Consider the following 19,121-nt stretch of genomic DNA (forward strand, 5'->3'; position numbering starts at 1 on the left):
CTCCATAAATAGTTTCACAGTTTCATAGTTTGTAGGGTTGGAAGGGACCTGAGCAGATCATCTAGTCCGACCCCTGCCATGACAGGAAAGAATACTGGGGTCAAACGACCCCAGCAAGGTGTATATCTAGCCTCCTCTTAAACACCCCCAGGGTAGGAGCCTGCACCACTTCTCTTGGAAGCTGGTTCCAGACCCTAGCCGCCCTGACTGTGAAGTAGCGCCTCCTGATATCTAACCTAAACCTACCCTCTGCCAGCTTGTGACCGTTATTCCTGGTCACTCCTGGCGGTGCCCGGGGGAACAGTGACTCCCCCAATGCCTGCTGATCCCCCCTGACTAGTTTATAACTGGCCACAAGATCCCTCCTCAGCCTTCTCTTGTGGAGGCTGAACAGGTTCAGGTCCCGTAGCCTGTCCTCGTAGGGCCTGCCCTGCTGCCCCCTGATCATACAAGTGGCCCTCCTAGTATCATAGTATCATAGTAGCTAGAGTCGGAAGGGACCTAGGTAGATCATCCTCTGGACCCTCTCCATGCTGTCGACATCCCTCTTGAAGTGTGGCACCCAGAACTAGACACAGTACTCCAGCTGCAGCCTGACCAGTGCTGCATAGAGGGGAAGGATCACCTCCTTGGACCTGCTCGAGATGCATCTGTGGATGCATGCCAATGTGCGGTTGGCCTTCCTGACTGCCTCTCCACACTGCCGGCCCATGTTCATCTTGGAGTCAGTGATGACCCCCAGATCCTTTTCCGCCTCCGTGCTGACAAGAGGGGAGTTCCCTAACCTGTAGGTATGATGCCGGTTGTTCCTCCCGAGGTGCATCACCTTGCACTTGTCTGTGTTGAAACCCATCCTATTCTCATCCGCCCACCCTTGTAACCTGTCTAGGTCTGATTGTAGCCTGTTGCATCCTTCCAGTGTGCCCACGTCCCCCCACATCTTAGTGTCATCAGCAAATTTGAACAGTCCAAATCACTGATGAAGATGTTGAACAGTGCGGGCCTGAGGACCGAGACCTGCGGATCCCCACCGCCCACGTCCTTCCAGGCTGAGAAGGACCCATCCGCTACCACCCTCTGGGTGTGGCCCTCCAGCCAGTTGGCGACCCATTTGACTGTGTGGGTGTCTACACCACAGCCCCCCAGTTTCTTAATGAGAACGGGGTGAGAGACAGTGTCAAAAGCCGGAAGTCCAGGAAGATTATATCCACTGCTACCCCTGCATCTAATGTTCTGGTGATCTGGTCGTAAAAGGCCATCAGGTTGGTCTGACAGGACCTGCCGCTGATGAACCTATGTTGGTTGCCCCTAAGCATGCAGTCCCCTGCTGGCCCCTCCTGGATGTGTGCCAGCATAATTTTCTCGAACAGCTTGCCTAGGATCGAGGTGAGACTAACCGGCCTACAGTTTCCCGGGTCCTCCTTCCTGCCTTTTTTGAAGATGGGGACCACGTTGGCCCTCTTCCAGTCCTCCGGTACCTCACCAGAGCACCACAAGTGCTCGTAAAGCTGTGCCAGGGGACTTGCAATGACCTCGGCCAGTTCCTTTAGAACTCTAGGGTGGAGATCATCCGGGCCGGCTGACTTGCATACGTCCAACCCCTCCAGAAGCTCCCTAACTAAATCCTCGCTAATCCGTGGCCCAGGTGTGCCTCCCCCGGGGCCCGAGGGGGGCCCAGCAGGGAGGTGGCTGTTCTGGTCCCTACTTAGGAAGACTAAGGCAAAGAAATCGTTAAACATGTTAGCTTTGCCGTCCAGTATAACAACCAAGTTTCCCAATGTGTCCTGCAAGGGCCCCACATTACCCGGGACCTTCTTTTTACCCCCTACGTATTTAAAAAAGGACTTCTTATTGTCCTTAATCTGGGAAGCTAGCCCCAGTTCCATCTCTGCCTTGGCCTTCCTAACTACCCCCCTACATCCCCGAGCAACTACAGAATAGTCCTCCCTGGTGATGACCCCTTCTTTCCATTGGGTGTAAGCCTCCTTTTTAGCAAGGAGACATTCCCGGATGCTTTTGGTGAGCCACAGAGGCTTGTGTGCTCTCCTGCTCCCTTTGATCCTCATTGGGATTACCTTCCTTTGTGCTTGGAGGATCGTCTCCTTAAGGAGCGACCTCTCTCCTTGGGTACCTGGCTCCCCACCCCCCTGGGACCTCAGCGCTTCTCCAACTATCCTCCTTAGCTCGTTGAAGCCTGCCCTCCTAAAGTCTAGGGCTGCTGCCTTACTGCATGCCTTTGCCACCTTGCGCTGGATGGTGAATTCCAGCAGGCGATGATCGCTGTCGCCCAGGTGGTCGAACACCCGCAGCCCCCTCACCAGGTCATCACCCGTGGCCAGCACTAGGTCCAACAAGGCGTCCCCCCTGGTGGGGCTGTGCTAGATGGAGGTCCTGCACTCTGGCCAAGAACCTACGTGAGCGTTCAGACCTGGCTGACTGCTCTTCCCAGCAGATGTCCGGGAAGTTCAGGTCCCCCATGACTACCACATCCTTAGCCTTCACTACCTCTGTGAGCTGACCCAAGAATTCCTGGTCAAGCTCTTCTCCCTGGTTGGGAGGTCTGTAGTAGACTCCCACCATTAAGTCCCTTTCACCTCGACTGCCTTGTACTGTAACCCAAAGCACTTCAGAGTGCCCCTCCCCTGACTCTGCTAATTAATGAGGATGTGTATTCCTCCTTAATATAGAGCGCCACGCCCCCACCTCTCTTTCCTATCCTGTCCCTCCTGTACAGCCTATAGCCCTTGACATTGACCTCCCAATCATTTCGTCCCACCACGTTTCCGTAATCCCCACTATGTCCGGGCTGGTGTCAGCCAGCAGGAGGGTGAGTTCCTCCTGCTTGTTGCCCATACTACGAGCGTTTGTGTACAGGCATTTGAAGCCTCCTGTGGGTGTGTGTGCTGACCCCCTAGTCCCAGCGTTACCCTGGCCCCTATCTCTTACCTGTTTGATTGCTTTGCTTGTTGGGCTGGGCTGTAGTTGTGGGTGCTGTTTGGTCTGGCAGTCTGATATTTCCTCCGCCCTCATCTTCCCCTTCCCCCGACAAGCCTAGTTTAAAGCCTGCCGGAGGAGGTCTGCCAACCTAGAAGAGAACACATGCTTACCTTTAGGGGAAAGGTGGAGCCCATCCCATCCCAGCATGTCTCTCGTCGTGATGTGCCGGTCGTGGCTGAGGAAGCCAAAGCCCTCCTTGAAGCACCATTCCTGTAGCCGCCAGTTGGTCTCTGCGATGCTCGTTTCATGCCATCTGCCTCATCCACTCACTGGCAGGATAGAAGAGAAAACCACCTGCGTGCCCATCTCCTTCAGTATGCAGCCCAGAGCGTGGTAGTCCTCCATCAGGCAATCAGGGCTCCTCCTGGCCGCGTCATTAGTACCCACATGGACTAGGACCATGGGGTAATAATCAGTGGGCTGGATTATGGTCTGGAGCATCCCTTTCACGTCCTGAATCCTCGCTCCAGGTAGGCAGTATACCTCACGTGCCGAGGGGTCCCGGCGACAGATGGGGCCCTCTGTACCCCTCAGGATGGAGTCACCAATGACGATCACGCGATGCTGCTTCCTCCTGGCTTTCTTGCCTCCTTCAGCTTGCACGGGACGCGGTGAGCGTGGAGTTGCCTCCTCCCCGGTTTTGTCCTCTCCATCCTTCTCCTCCAGGGCTGCCAGAGCTTCGTACCTGTTCTCCAGCTGGACTGTAGGAACTGGTGCTGCTGTGTCTCAAGCAGCCCTGGCTCGGGAGGTGACCGTCTGCCACTTAGCAGTGGAGGGCTCATCTTGAGGTGCATCCTCCTCGGTCGTACAACCCTGCAGGGAAAGAAAATAGCTGTCAATTTCTTCCTCTGCCTCCCTGATTCCCCTCAGCCTGCTAACCTCCTCCTGGAGCTCCCTCACCTGCGCCTCCAGGGCCCTAAGGCAGGCGCCTGCAGGACAGGTGTGGGGGTCCCCAGTCCCTGCCCCCCCCAGGCCTTGCTGGGCAGCTCCCGCAGGCCAGGGGGTTGGGGGACGCCAGCCCCCCCACGGGAGATCATCTAGTCCAACCCTCTACCAGTGGTAGGATCATCCCTATCCAAATCATCCTATACAGATCCATTATCGAATCTCTTAGCAAACCTACAGTCAACCCTGACACAACACAAGACATAACACCCTAACCTGCCATAGGTAAGGCAGGGGGCCACAGCAGCCAACAACCTGCTACACTGAGGGTTGTTGAAATATGCCCAAGAGATCCCAGGAAGAGGGCCACACCCTCCACTACAGAGGAAGGAAAAACCCCTCACAGCCCATACCAATCTGATCCCACTCAGCAATGGGTCTGACCCTGAGCCAAGGGTCAAAACCCTTTAGCAGGAACCTCTGGGTTTAAGTCTCACCAGGAGCACTGGCACACCCCAGTCCCAAGCCCCAACCTTGGCTGTGACCAACACCCAGTGATTTCTGAGGACAGCAAAACCACCCCTCCTCCCATGATGTGTAGCAACAAGAGGAGGGAAAAAATTCCTTCCTGGCCCCATGTGGCAACCATCAAAGCCCAAAAGCATGGGAAATACCCATAGTAGACCATAGGCATAGCACCTAGATAATCCTTGACCAGCACTTGTCCAGCCTCTTCTTGAATACCTCTGATGGAGATTGCACAACATCCCCTGGCAGTCGAGTTGATTGCCTCACTGTTCTAACAGTAAAGACTATTTTCCCCGATATGCAATCCAAGCCTACTTTGCTGCAACTTTCAATAGTATTACTGTATCAGGGAAAATAGGGCTAGACAGGACCTTGAGAGGTCATTTAGTCCAGGGGTGCTCAACTCCAGCCTACAGGCCAGATCAGCCCCCATCACGGTATCATGCAGCCTGCAGGGCTCCCCACAGATTCAGGAGCCATGTGGGCTGTGACCCCGTGCACTGTTGTGCAGCATGGAGCTCGATTCAGGGCTGGTACACACAGGGCAGTGTGGAGCTCAGTCCTGGCATGTGGGGCTCAGCAGAGGCAGTGTGGGGCCCTGGCACCCCAATCCCCTTATATGGAGCCAGACAGAGGTGCTGCAGGGCCCTGTAGCCCTGATCCCAGCATACAGGGCTGGGCAGAGGTAGTATGGGGTCCCAGGACTTGAACGTGATGCATAGGTTCACAGACAAATAAGTGGCATGGGGCACAGACTGGACCCATGCCATTTATTTGGCCCACATGGTCCAAAGGTTGAGCACTGCTGATTTATTCCATTCTACTGCTCAAAAGCAAGTTCAGGTACACCTAGGCTATTGCTGACAGATGGTTTTCTAACTTGTTCTTGAAAATCTCTAGTTAGGGAAATTCCATAACACAACTTGGTAATCCTGGTTCTTTATTAGTCATTACCCATGGAAAGCTTTCCTAACTTCTGTCCTACATCTCTTCTGTTGCAAGTTAAAGGCACTAATACTTGTTCTTTCCCAAAAGGAAGGTTACACGCTGCTCTGGGGGTAAGCACCATTTCAAGAAGAACTCCACTAGTTGAATTCAGTGGTACCATGTTGATTTCCATCATCTAAAGATGTGACCCAGCATCTTGGTATTTTTTCTTATATAAAAATATGCATAAATATATTTTCATATGTATTTTCTATATTGTCATCACTTTGATGTATATTTACATCCTGATAATTTATGGAGCAACAAGATACATTTGACTCATTTCTATTGATCTAATACAGGAAGCAATGTATCTTTTAATTCAGGGGTGACCAAGATAATGGCCATGGGGCCCTATCATCTGGCCTGCAGTGCAGCCCCTGGTCTTGGACTGGACCTGCACACACCATGCACCAGCCCCCGTCCTAGTCCTATGGACATAATTCTTATGTTGCTACTTGAATTCCAGAGCAAATCAGCAGTAATCCAAAGGCATTTATATGTGACAGCTGAGTCATCTTTGTCACCAGCAACTGGTGTAGGGAAAGAACTACCCTCCTAGTCCAGTGGGTCTCAGCTAGAATGCCATGGCACCCTGAAGTGCCATGAGTTTTTTACTTTTTTTTTTAAGGATGCCATGGGGTGCTGCGCAGTATTAGCACTCTTGGGTATGCAAATACCTACACCTGAGTCACAAAATAAACTTAGAGATTGTGAACAGGAATCCAGAGCATCAAACACATTCTGACCTGCTGTGGTTTTTCTGTGTTCTGTGCAACAGAAGACTTACTCTACTATTTTTCCATAGTCAAAAAATCAGTGAAAGCTAAGAGCTGGCATTTTTGAGTATGGGAATCAGAGTCTAAAAAGTTTGAGAACCACTGTCCTAGTCACTCAAGATGCTTCCTGCGTACAGTGGTGTAGTCACTGGTGGGCCAGTAAGATCAAGCATGCGGTACTACTTCTAGCAAAAGAAATCCAAATGTGTTACTGCCTAGAGTTTTGCTTTATTGTTCATTAAGAATAAATATGAACGCTAGTCAGATCTTGTTGGTTATGAGGTTCTCGAGTTAGAACCCTCTATTCCTACTCCCTAGGAAATCTCTTGGCAGAAAGACTAGTCATCTTCTTCATTGGATATAAAAACACTCATCTAGTCTGCCTGTTAGGGTGAGTCAGCAGAATAACCCAGCATTTTTATTCATGATCTGTAGGTTTCTAATTGGCATCTTGTACAGGCTCTAAATTCACTTAAAATATAATTTAAATCCAGTTACTCTTTTGCATTCCAAAATTACTGAGGAGTTACATAAATCCAGCATAAGGGGTATGTTACCATTGCATGGTAACAATGGGCAGCTGAATGGGGAGTGGGGATGGAGTGATACCAGAATGGTGTCTCATCCTCCCATTCCTTCCCACCCTCCCCTCCACTCTCTCTTATGGCTACATCCACGGCAGCAAGGAAAGCAAAGAAGTGGTGGCAGCACATGGTGGAGGAGCAGCTGAGGTTTGCTACCATGGTGGAAGAGGTCACCCCCTTTTTTGCCCCCAAAGCTGATTTTTTTGATCACTTCATAAGCATGTCAAGGTGACAGTTCCCCCCTGCAGTACCACAGTAGCAAACCTCTTGCCAGTTCTGCATGGTGTGCTGCTAGTGCTTCTCTGCCCTCCTCACTCCGAGCCAAGACTGAATGGGGACCTATCCCCATCTGCCAGTTGCACCTCAGTTGATGCTATAACAGTATTATGTTTTTCCTAAGACAAAGCTTCTACATAGCAGTTACAAAAATCTGTAGCTTTTGATCAATTGTAATTTCCTAAGGTGGTGTAGAGACCTATAAATGCATTATTTGTTCTTAATATTTATATTGCAGTAGTGCCTAAAGGCTTCAACCATGTCAGAGCAAACCTGTTGTGCCAGGTTCTCTGAAAATGTATAACAACAAGTCCCTGCTTCAAACACTATTTATCCCTGTTGAGTTCAATGGGACTACTTTCATTCACAAATTTAATCCTTGGTGCATTTTCAAGGTCATGCATGGTCTTAGTATTCATAATAACCATCCTGCAATAGATCAGTTGTCCAGAATCCTTTCTGTAGTATTGTTATGGCCAATTCTGGATAGATCAGAGAAAGGCAAGTGATGCCCCAGTTCATATTAATTATACAATACTAGACTTTCTGAGAGGAGAAAAATATTTCTTAATATCTATTTGTTGCTCATGTTCTGCCTATGAGTATATGGATTGATCATCCATATAATTGTAATCTAGCTAGCATCACTGTAGATGGTATTTGTGCTCAGTTTGGTAGAACATTTTCTGCTGAGGTAGAATAATGTGTAAGACTTAAAAAAAGCAAAGAAAAGAAAAGAGAAAGGCACTTGCTGTAAAGCAGAGTATCAGAAATGTAAAATATCTTGCCAGTTGTGCTAAGTAGTTCCACGCAGAAACATTACAGATAGAATCAGGGTAAAATGAGCAGATTTCCAGGGGATAGATCACAAAAAAGAAACGTGGTAAGTGAAGGTTGATTCTTTTTGAAGGCTTTTTTCTTTTCTAGTAAAAGGCTGCTTGGCACTTGTGATCCAGGTCTTGTGTATAAATCTTGCTGATTTAAGGAAACATTTGCCAGAAGCTGAATTTAGCAGTGTCCTGGTTATCTCACAACACCTCTCTTATTTACTTGTCCAATAAAGTAATAAGTAGCTATCTGGTGCTAGTTGCTCCTTCTGGAACTGCTGAGATCAGTAATAGACTGAAACTAGACAGGGTTAAAAGAAGTTACCCACCCCTCCCATCTTAAAAATCATGGTTACAATGCAGTGCACATGCTACAGGGTTTAGAGGTGTTCTATTTTCCACTTCTCATTAGTTGAGCCCTATTGCCTATGCTATTTGAATCTTGAGACTTCACTGTCCTGCAACGTTTTAATTAATTTTTGTTAAAGATAGGCAGGCATTTTATCTCTGATGAACCTCACTTGTACTTTCAGCCTATTGCTTATGAATTTTTAATGGAAGCATCAACAAACAAAAATGCATTGTCAGTACCCTTATGATAGCGGAAGTAAAAAATTAATGACAAACAGTGACTTTTTTACTCAGATTGTAACTTGATTTATTTCTAGCATTATATAGGTCTAGTGCTGAGTGTAAGTGCAGTATTACAAAAAGTGATCTTGTATTTATACATATATTCTTTGGTAGTTATTTAACAGTGCTACAAACCAGTCAAGACTCTTTAAAGAGCAAATAAAACAAACTCTTCATTTTTTTTCTTGGTATTGCCTAACATCTTTGGTGCTTAGTAATAATATGATTAGTAATAATTACATGAGGAGGCTGAGAAGGGAGTGTGACAGTTATAAGGACACCTGGGTGCTATATTTTTATATAGGCCTTCATGGTTCTGGTAACTCTCAAAAGCTACCTGGTTTCTCTCAAGTAAATTTTAGGTCATATTCTGCCGTCTTATGTTCACCTTTCTGGATGAACAGTCTCATATGTTTCAATGGGAATATTCACTGAGTAACATACTAACATGATGGCATGCTACTAAACTGGAAAACTATCACCCACAGACATACCAACTGTACAGTATGATACGCAGGTTTTGTTGGCATAAGTTTGTAATGGCCATTGTACTTGCAAAAGGCAAATCCACATAGTCCAAACCAGTATTAACAAAAACCTTGGGCCAACCTTTCGTACGCCGGCTGCAGAAAAATTTATCTCAATCATTTGGAATTTTTCTAGAGAGAAAGAAGTTAGTGGGATTATTTTCACTTTGTTTGTCCTCTGAAGTGCAGGGGCCCATATGAGTCCAACTACACAAGCCTTTGAGGAGACCATGAGAAACTCTTTCTGAGCATGCCAAAATGTACTTCTTTCCTAGACTTAAAAATATTGAAAATTCCTCATCTGATATAATCAGACCTTATGGTACTAGAAGAAACAGTTGTGTTTCCCACTGCTGGGACTCTCCCCTTTCCCACAAAATGAAGCATGTTTCCAAGCTTTAATGGATAGAGGACCTAGCAAAACATCAGTGCTTCCTGTTTCAAATCACCTGAATTTGGGACAGCTGAAGGAGGCAGCACATTATTCTCCTAAGTACTGAGCTAACTTTGTATTGATCTGGGGATTTTCGGTAGCTACATTTATATATTAGATTTTTGCTGAGATACTAGGTACATATACGTGAATACTTACACCGTAAAATTCAGAAAAAAGGACAACATTGTACCCAATCCCCCTTTATGTAGACCTTGGGTATCATAATGCAACCAGAATATGATGCTTATCACTCACAGTTGACTACCTTGCAGCTCACTTAAGCTAGGGAAACTTGAAAATGTCTGGCCTCATCCATTTGGGCCAAATCCTGAACCCCATGAAACCCATGTGGTGGTTGAGAGGTGTAAAATTCTCTCTTACAAAATGATGGAGCTGCTTTTGTGGCTGCCGCATACTAGTCCATACAAAAATCACACTTGTCCATTCAGAAGATCAAAGGTGGACAGTGGATCAACAGAACAGCTGACTTACTGGCTTTACCCTTGAACCTACACTTCTCTTTAGTTTGGAGGAAAACCACACAGAAAAAACAGAGTATCATACCGCATGTGTTTCAGAACAGAGCCAGTTTGAGGCTTTTCAGAAATGCAGTATTTGGCCCTTTGAGTACATGTGTGAGAAATGATATATAAATACAAAACTAACTTTCCTTTATGTACAACTGGGATTTCTTTCCACTGTAAGGTAGTAATTTGAGCAGCTGCACAGAGATGAGTGGGTAACTAGAATGCAATTAATGCTAAACAGGCAGATGAAGTTGTTTTGCTTCCTTTGCCAACTCTCCTCTCTTGTTCTACTGCCTTATCTGTTCCAGGTTAAACTCAAGTCATAAAGATGCAAGCCCTATAACTCACAAATCCCCATTCCCAAAATCTCCAGTATATTAAAAGTTGCTCTTTTTTTTTTTTCATAATATACTTTAAATATAAGCGCCACCGTATTTTCCTGTCATACAGCACTGAGCACGTATTGGCAACATTCATGGACAAACACTTCCTTGCCAAATATGTCAGGGTGGAGATGGGTAAGCATTGTCATATTTCTCAAGGTGTTGCTGTGTGCTGAACAGAAGCCATTGAATGGGTGTGATGTAGCTGTTAGCCTGGGGAATCTTGCACTGATGGTTTGGTCTGGACAGTTTAACATTAACAGTTCATGGAAAAAAGGCTTCCCACTTAGCATTTAAAAACGGTTCAGTGTTTGAAGATTTGGCTGCAAGATGTGGAGCAGGCATGACTATATGTCATGTGGGATATTACATATGTTTATGAGAAGCAGGTGTCTACAGTAAAGGATTCATTTCATGTCATGCTGAGGGAAAAAAATCTATTACAGTACCAGGGGGAAAGAAGAAATTATTTTATTTCATGAGGTGAGGCACCCTATTACTGGCAACTGTACAAGTAGGTGCTGGCCCTTCCTAAATGGAGTACTGTACATAACAAATCACGAAGTATCCCTGTTAACGTCACTGAGATATGATTAGGGAGAGCAAATTGCATTGCAGCAATATTTGTTTTTCTCTCAGATGGACCATTCATAAGTAGACTAAAAGGAAGGCTTATATATTCAATATGGTTTTAAGAAACCCACCCTATTAGAAAAGCAAATGGTCTTCCTAGAGAGTGGAAGGTGACCTACGTTGTAGGAATTTATCACAAATAGCTTGCTTTCTTACCTATGTGTTTTTTTAAAAAGATTGCTATTCCAACTTCATGCAATATCTTGGTTAAAGCAGGGGGGAGCCCTTTTTAATAAGAGAAAAATATGCAAGTTCTGTCCTCATTTACACAGGGACAACCTTGTTAGCTCTAAGGATTTTAAGTAAAGAAGCTTACTTGTAGCTCAGTGGGCAGTGTTATAGGTGCTTCACCTTCATAAGCACTGTGTTCATCATAACTGAAGAGGATATTGTTAAGCAGCCTCAAGTAATTAGTTTTAATAATGGTTACTGGTTTGCAATTCTTTCACTGAAGCTTGAGAAATAAATAGTATCTTCATTTAGAAATATTGTCCTGTTCCATTTGGCAAACATTAGAAATACTGGGATTGCACAAAAGCATGTATAGCTTTTACTTCTATAGTTGTGGGCTTCTTAGTATTGTAAGTGTAAGGAATAATAGGTAATACTGTAAAGGCTGGCAACTTGATTAATCTACTTTATTTATCTAAAGCCAAACTGGTTCTGTTCAATATGGGTATGTTTGGGTTAGAACAGAAACAGGGTTGAATGTGAAGAATCTCCTCCATATTTCCAGGAAGCTGTCAGACAGCCTTTAAATCAAGGCAGGGTGTCATCATTTCCCCTTGCGCATAAATTAAAGGGTATTGGCTGTGCTTTTAGCTATCCTTTTTGCAGTAAGACGGTCTCAGTCTGCACGTGCTTGTGCCATGTACTTGCGAGGACAGCTTGCAGGGTATTTTTATCAGTCCATCAGGACAAGTACATCAGCAAGACAGGATGTATAACACTAATGTCATCATCAATCTGTAAAAAAGAAACACCCTGAATAGCAAAGAGGAACCTACCTTTCCCAGGAGCACCTCTCCAAAGGGGAGCCATGAGAATAGAGACAGCAAAGGCCCAGTCATGCTATTGTAGAAGTCAGTGGAAGTTTTACAGTTGAGTTGGCAGCGTATCACTGGAAGCATCATAAATGATTTCTATGGCAGAAGGATTAGACCAGAAAGCAGAAACTTGAGGAAAAAGAGGCCTTGTTACTTGAAGGCAGTGCAAATGTTAGTATTGCAACCTAATGAATTGAATTACCTGTGCCAATGAGAATTCAGCCTGCAATAATCTGTCTGCCTGCTACTTGCTATGTTAGAGAGGGTGTAATTCAGAACAGAATGACAACAAAAATACAGCCTACTGGTGAGACAGGAGCAACACAAGACTATTAGCATCCCTGTTATTTACTCGGTCCCATGGGGAAGAGACTTCTGGAGCAAGTAAGATGGGTTTAGTGTCTCCATATCAATAGATAGGCACCATCCTGACGTTTCCTTTCCCTGTCAGCATTATGCCAGGAAATATTATTTTATATCAGGGCTCTCCAGTTCATGGCCCACAGGCCCCATGAAGGCCAAAAGGTGTTAGCGTATGGCTTATGGGCCCATGCCGTCTGTGTAGCCCAATTGGGGGGGGGCAGGGGGAATGGACCTGGGAGCCTAGCTCCACAACAAATGTCATATACAGTGTGCCACCCCTTGCTGCTCTGAAGTTGGACAGCCCTGATTTTATATCACGTTGCTAAGATGTATTTGCACTGATGCACTTTCCTTCCCTTACGTTGCCTTACCTTGACTTCACCTCTCCTTTTGAGGCCCCCACCTTTGATTGGTTTAATAATTACCTACTTTCCTACCATGTTCCTGCTGTTGAATATTCATAACTATCAAGTCCACTTTTTCCTGCAAAATACCACCTAAAATTCTGTTTTTTTCCATCACAACCACTTCCTAAACATCTGTTTATGGCTCTTCTTTTTCTTTTTTCCTTTTTCCCCTCTCAACTGCTCTGATATGCTTGCTTTCCCACTTAAAGTCTTGTGACTCTGAGTCACCCATCTAGCCTCTTTGTCAAGTTACTCTAAGGCGAGCTTTCCCTAATACAGACCCTGAGCCCTCTGGCTCACTTCTTGCCTCTTAAAAAGAGGCTATAAAAGTTATTCTTAATTCCAAACATTTGGGGGGGTTACCCCTTTTTAAAAACCCACATCGCTGTGTTCTTGTTGTCTTACTTTCCTTCTGCCCCTCTATCCTGTTTTTGTTTTTCAGTTTTGGGGGGTAATTTCAGCATCTGTAAGGGATATTGAGAAAATTACCTTTCAGATATTGTTCCTTATTTCCAAAACTTTCATAGGTGGAAGGCAAACCTTACCTAACATATGTTGCTATTTAGCACTGTTGAAAGAAGTGGTCAAACCCATACTCAGTAGACAAAGTCATCTTCTAATCCACAACTGTTTTCTAGGATCTTGCAACTTTTAAGCCTTGTGGACTTACTACAGGGATATGCAACAGGTGTATGCCTAGATAATAACATCACAGTGCTAAAAGCATGTTATCAGCATGTTTCTAATACAGACCTCCAGTTGTCCCTTTTTTTGCAAGAGGAGAACAAAGTCAGGTGGACTTCACTAAAGGGATACAGAAGGGGGAGCAGGGTAAATCTGCGGCATCGTCCTCTTCTTTCAGGGAAGTGTGGCACACGTTCAGGATCAGACCCTGTTGCAGGAAGGAAGTAGGTGGAGATGGGGCTGGAAGCTAAATTGCTGACTATGATGACTCCTTTAATCTCTGGAAGAACCTCATATATAAAGTAATGATTCTACAATGTTTTATCAGGTGAATCCTACAGGAGTGAGGGATGCTTAAGAGGCAGGGCCACCAGCTCCTTCATGGCAAATCGCAGCTGTGTTGCTGTCATAAAATTATTCCTGTGCTCTTGTATCACAGACATGCAGTGATAGTTAAAGAGGAGGCAAGATTTTTGTGTATAGTAATAAAAATGCTGACTTTTCTGATTTGCACTGGCAATATTAACTGGTACTGCCATCTAAGAGCAACACCGGAGGGCAAATTTTTAAGAACACAAGACTCAGGAAAGAAAAGCTGCTTGTGTTCCTGAGAGAAGACTGGTATTTATATTATTGTCACAAACCAAGCCTATGGAGACAATAATCTTTCCATGCTCAGCTTCTGGCCCCTTCCCCCACCCTTTCATTCCATGCCCCTTTTTGTATAATAATAGTGTCATGGGCATCTCCCTAAAAAGACATGGGCACGTTTAAAAAATGACCTCCGTGGGCCCAAAGAACAAGGTAGCTGTGTTTTATTTATCTGGCATGTTAATTACAGAATATGCTGCTGACGACTAATCGGTCCTTGAACAGGAAAATTTAATTTAGAAGCCTGGATTTCTGATTCAATTATTTTCTCTCCACCAACTCTAACTTTTCTGCAGAAACTAGGAGCTGCGGAGACTGGTTATGCATCTGTTTGGCTACACCACTGAAGGCTGCAAAAGCTATACTTACCGGGGAACATAATTACTAATTAATATGGAATTTTTTAAATTCATAATTAATAGCTTTAAACATGCTAATTCTGAAATGAACTTTTCCTCAATGAACTCCACAGGGTGCATTTAAATAATGGTGTAACACTGTATAAGATTGCCTGCCTCCCCCTCCCCATCAATTTTAAATTATACTTTAGATTCCTGTTCTTCTGAAATGGGTGGGATGAATAAATGGAGATGCAGTTTCCCAGAATATAAACTAGCAAGTGAGCAACTTTACATTTTCACTCAGTAACCTCACTTATCTTGACATCTGGAAAGTGTTGAATGGAATAAGGAATACAATATATGTAAAAATACACATTTGATCGGAGATTGCATATGCTACACCCTGAAAATATATATATATTTTTTACATTTATCTGTGGAGCACTGCTTGGAGAACCTTCCAAAGGCAATTTCTGTAGAGGACTGTTTCTACTTTCTAGCATTTGAATGTGGACAAGGATGACCAGATGGTCTCTTTCCTTCAATTGTAAGGTGTTTGGGAAAGGAACCTTCTTTATGGTCCATATTTGTACATTATCCAGTACGGTGGAATGGGGGATTATAACTGGGGATTCTTGGCATTAATATAATACTAAGAATAGTTCCCTTCAGGCCTTGGTGTCTTAGAGGGGATTTCAAGCATCCTATATAGCACGTTTCCATTGTCTCCCTAGGAGCGAGCCTGCACCCATCATACATAAGAATTTGGAATGCAGCCTGGTCTCATGCAAGGTGTGGCCTTTGCCTTAGCTCCTGCTATGCCTAAATTTCCCAGGGTCCCGTCTTAGCACCTGATGAAGTAAGCTGATGCCTATGAAAGCTTACACATCTCTGGTTTTAGTTAGTCTAGAAGGTGCAAATCTCCCCTGCCTTCTGCCTGACTTCAGACAAATATGGCTAACTACCTTCACTAACCTCTTTCTTCTCATGAAACAGCATGTCTAAGCATCTAAGCAGTCTTTTACCACATGAAACTTTTCCCCTTCTCCATTGTCCTTCCACCGTCTGTTTCCCCATAGCAAGCAAACAAGGGAAGTAAAAGCAAACCCCTTCTAGGCCCTTTGCCAGGACTGACTCAACAGCCATCCACTTGTAATTCTCTCAAGGCCTCAGTCAGGTTGAATGTTGTTTCTTATACCCTGGCAACCCTTCCAGCCTTTCTCACTGTCACAGCTCCAGCTACTGCAGTGTCTCTTGATCTGACCAGCATCTTTCTATTCTGAGCCAGAACTTGGAATAGGAATGGGCAGAATGTAGGTTTATCCTTTAAAGGATACAGCACACTGTTACACACCCTACTGAGCTGAAGTACATTTGTAAATGCCTGCCAGTGCAACCTGAACCTGGGTTTATAAACCTGGGTTTGGAGAGGACTGCAGGCAGTGCTGGAACATGGAAGAATTAGAATGGAGGAGCTAGATGCCATATGTCTATAGTGGGATGCATGACTCAATTGATCCAAGTGGCCTGCATAGGTAGTGGCATTGGCAAAGGGTGTGTAATAGGCCGTTTCAGCCACAAACGTTAGGCTGGACACCAGTACTACAGCTCTGACCAGAGCAACAGACATACTAATGCTGACTGCTACCCTGTACAGTACTGGGAAGCACACATTCTTCCTGATGAGGGCACCCATACTAGTGTGGTCTCAGAGCTCAGCACCTGGTTTTGAAATGTTGAGGACCAACACTTACCCCGGCCTCTCTTTATCTTCACCATCAACCTGTGGAGCCTGGCTTGCACGCGTATCATCTTCCTGCCTCCCACTTCTCCTCTGCTCTGGACCCCAATTTCTCTTCCCAGATCTTCCACCTCCATCCTTGTCTATCAACTCATCCTTGTCTATCGATACTTATTAGCGTTTTTCTGTGATGGCTCAGAAGTAACACAAACTTAATACTGCTTCTAGCATAGTGAAAGCTATAATGTTAACCTGAAAATGTTTTCTATTTCAAAGACATGTCTGCACATGGAAAATAAACTACTGGCACTAGAATAATGTGGAAAGCCAGTGCTAACTAAGATTAAGTGACGTACACAATAGCCAGTATCCTAACCATAAAAACTTACACAGAAAAGCCTGAGCAAAGAGGACCGAGGTCATGAGAAAGAGCAGTGAAATCCCTGAGGCATGTGAATTTTCAGCTAGTGTGGTTACCAAAGAAAAGAGAATGGCTGAGTTTATTCAATATGGGCACATACTTTGAATTTAATTCTGCCAGATGTCACACTGAATAGAAATTACCATAAACTAACTAAATTAACTACTAGGGCTTATCCATTTTATGGATAAGCAAAGAGAAGGATTCATAGAAAGGCCACTGGGTGGTGACACTAAACTATGTATTTGTACATGTGCATTTGGCTGTCTCTTACAAGTTGCCCTTATTTGTATAATAGCACAGAGCTTACTGGGAGCTGCAAAACCTGCCTGTGAAAATAGGTATTCAGGCAGTTAGCTTGTGCTGATCTCCATGCTGCCTGTACCTGAGTTAAAGTTGGTTCCTGTATATCTATGCAACCTGCAGTCAATGCAGTGTTCATAGATTTCATAGACATTAGGGCTGGAAGTGACCCCGGAGGATCATCGAGTTCAGCCCCCTGCCCCAGGGGCAGGAAGTCAGCTGGGGTCATAGGATCCCAGCAAGATAAACATCCAAATATCTCTTGAAGGCGTTCAATGTAGGTGCTGTCATAGAAGCTGGCTAATAAGGCAACAACTCCAACTTAATCTGTTACATAAAACTGTAAAAGTAAGCATGAGTTCAAGGCAGACAGCTTCATATTAATTGGATTATTAAGTGAAATGGCCTGAGGTGTAAGGTATTTTCAGCCCCACTGGTACCGTCACCGATCGACATTAATATGAGTTGAAAGATTCTACGGATAAAAGGAAATGTTTATGGATGGGTTAATTATAATAGGATCGGGTCTCCCCTCCGTTCTGGGGATGTTGGTTCTAGCTTTGAGGCAGTGACACCCCATTAGCCCCTACTGACCTGCTTGTTCCTCAGGGGATAAGCTGGACACCCTCTGAAAAGAGCGGAGATGCGGGGGAGGGTCAGACCACAGGCAGGGACCATTTGATGCATGTCAGTGCTTTTGAGGGCCATAAAACACGCTGTTTCCTGTATGTGCTGCCTTTCTGATTCACACTAAAGAGCCTCCTCCTGACGGTGCAACAGCCCTGATCAGGTCACATCCACTACTGTAGAATGGGGTAGGCAAGCAAGGCGCATGTCTCTGGTAATGCCTAAGGGGAGGAGTCAGAAGTAGGGGCAAAGGTGACTCACCCCAGGCCCACAGCCTACCTCACTGCTTTCTGCCCTATGACCCCTGCCCAAAACTCCCTGCCCCATCTGTTGCACTGCTCTGCTCTCTGCTTTTTGCCCTGTACTTCTGTTCCATTATCTGTTTTGTTTTTTGCACCATGCTCTGTGCTCCCTACTTAAGATGTGCATCCCAGTTTTGGAAGGCTGAATTTCTTGGGAGAAAGGTAGGAGTGGTATGCAAAGAACCACAGCAAGATCCTGGACTGTCTGGCCCAGAAGTTCTCCTCCAGTCCTACATTCCTTGAATGCAGTAGGAGAGACTTCCACCAGAGCCAGGGAGGCAAGAATGGCAATTGTGGGTGAATCTTAACTAATGAACTGGTCAGAAGAGAAAGGGACTTTACCATGTCCCCAAATTATTAATATCCTACAGAGATGTTGGCATTAACAGATCACTTCCAGGGAAGTTATTCTCTTGCTTGATTCAGAACTAGGGAAGCCTCATGGGGGCAATGGGTTGAGTTTTGGGTTGAATGTACACCTAGCAAGATATGGACACATTGGAAAGAGTCGAGTAGAAAGTGGCATAACTGCTTAGGGGCCTGAGAAGCAAGATTGATGAGAATAGGCTGAAAGAGCTGGGGCAATTGAGTCAGGAGAAGAGGAGACTGAGGGGGATTAGATCTCAGTCCTCCAGGCCCTGAAGAGTTATTGGAGAGACGATGGAGATGGGACATGACTATGAGCCCCCGTCTCCAGCTCCACTAGAGGAGATTGAGGTTGGTGATGAGGAGGGAATTTCAAACGTGCAGAATGCATGGAGTTTCCACACAAATCCAGTGGCCTATTCATTGCAGAGAGGACTAACCAGGCGATGAAGAGCCTTCCTGTGGGGGAACCAGAGCCCACAGACAGCTGCTGAAGTGTGGGAATTGTACCATTCCTTGCCATGGATGGGGAGCTTGCTAATGCCTGAGTGGCTCGCACTTCTGCCTCCTAACTACTCCTCCCTGAAGGTTCATGTGGCACTTCTGATGCTTAAAGCGGTTTGTTTCTCTGGAGGCCACCAAAATCACAGACACACACTCATTAGATGGCACAAAAGGTGTATTTGCAAACAGGGTCAGAGCAGAGTCAAGAACTCAGATTACTCTGAACCCACCAAGGAATTTTGCAGGCTGTACTTATCTTTTTCCTCCTGGGCACATGTGCAGAAACAGGAACTCTTACAGCTCACTTCCGTTTCATAAAAGCATACATGTGGTTACATCACTACATACATCGCATGTATAGTA

Source organism: Crocodylus siamensis, chromosome 1 (genome assembly GCF_052110815.1).
Source record: "Crocodylus siamensis isolate JL-2025a chromosome 1, ASM5211081v1, whole genome shotgun sequence".
NCBI classification, from domain to species: Eukaryota; Metazoa; Chordata; order Crocodylia; family Crocodylidae; genus Crocodylus; species Crocodylus siamensis.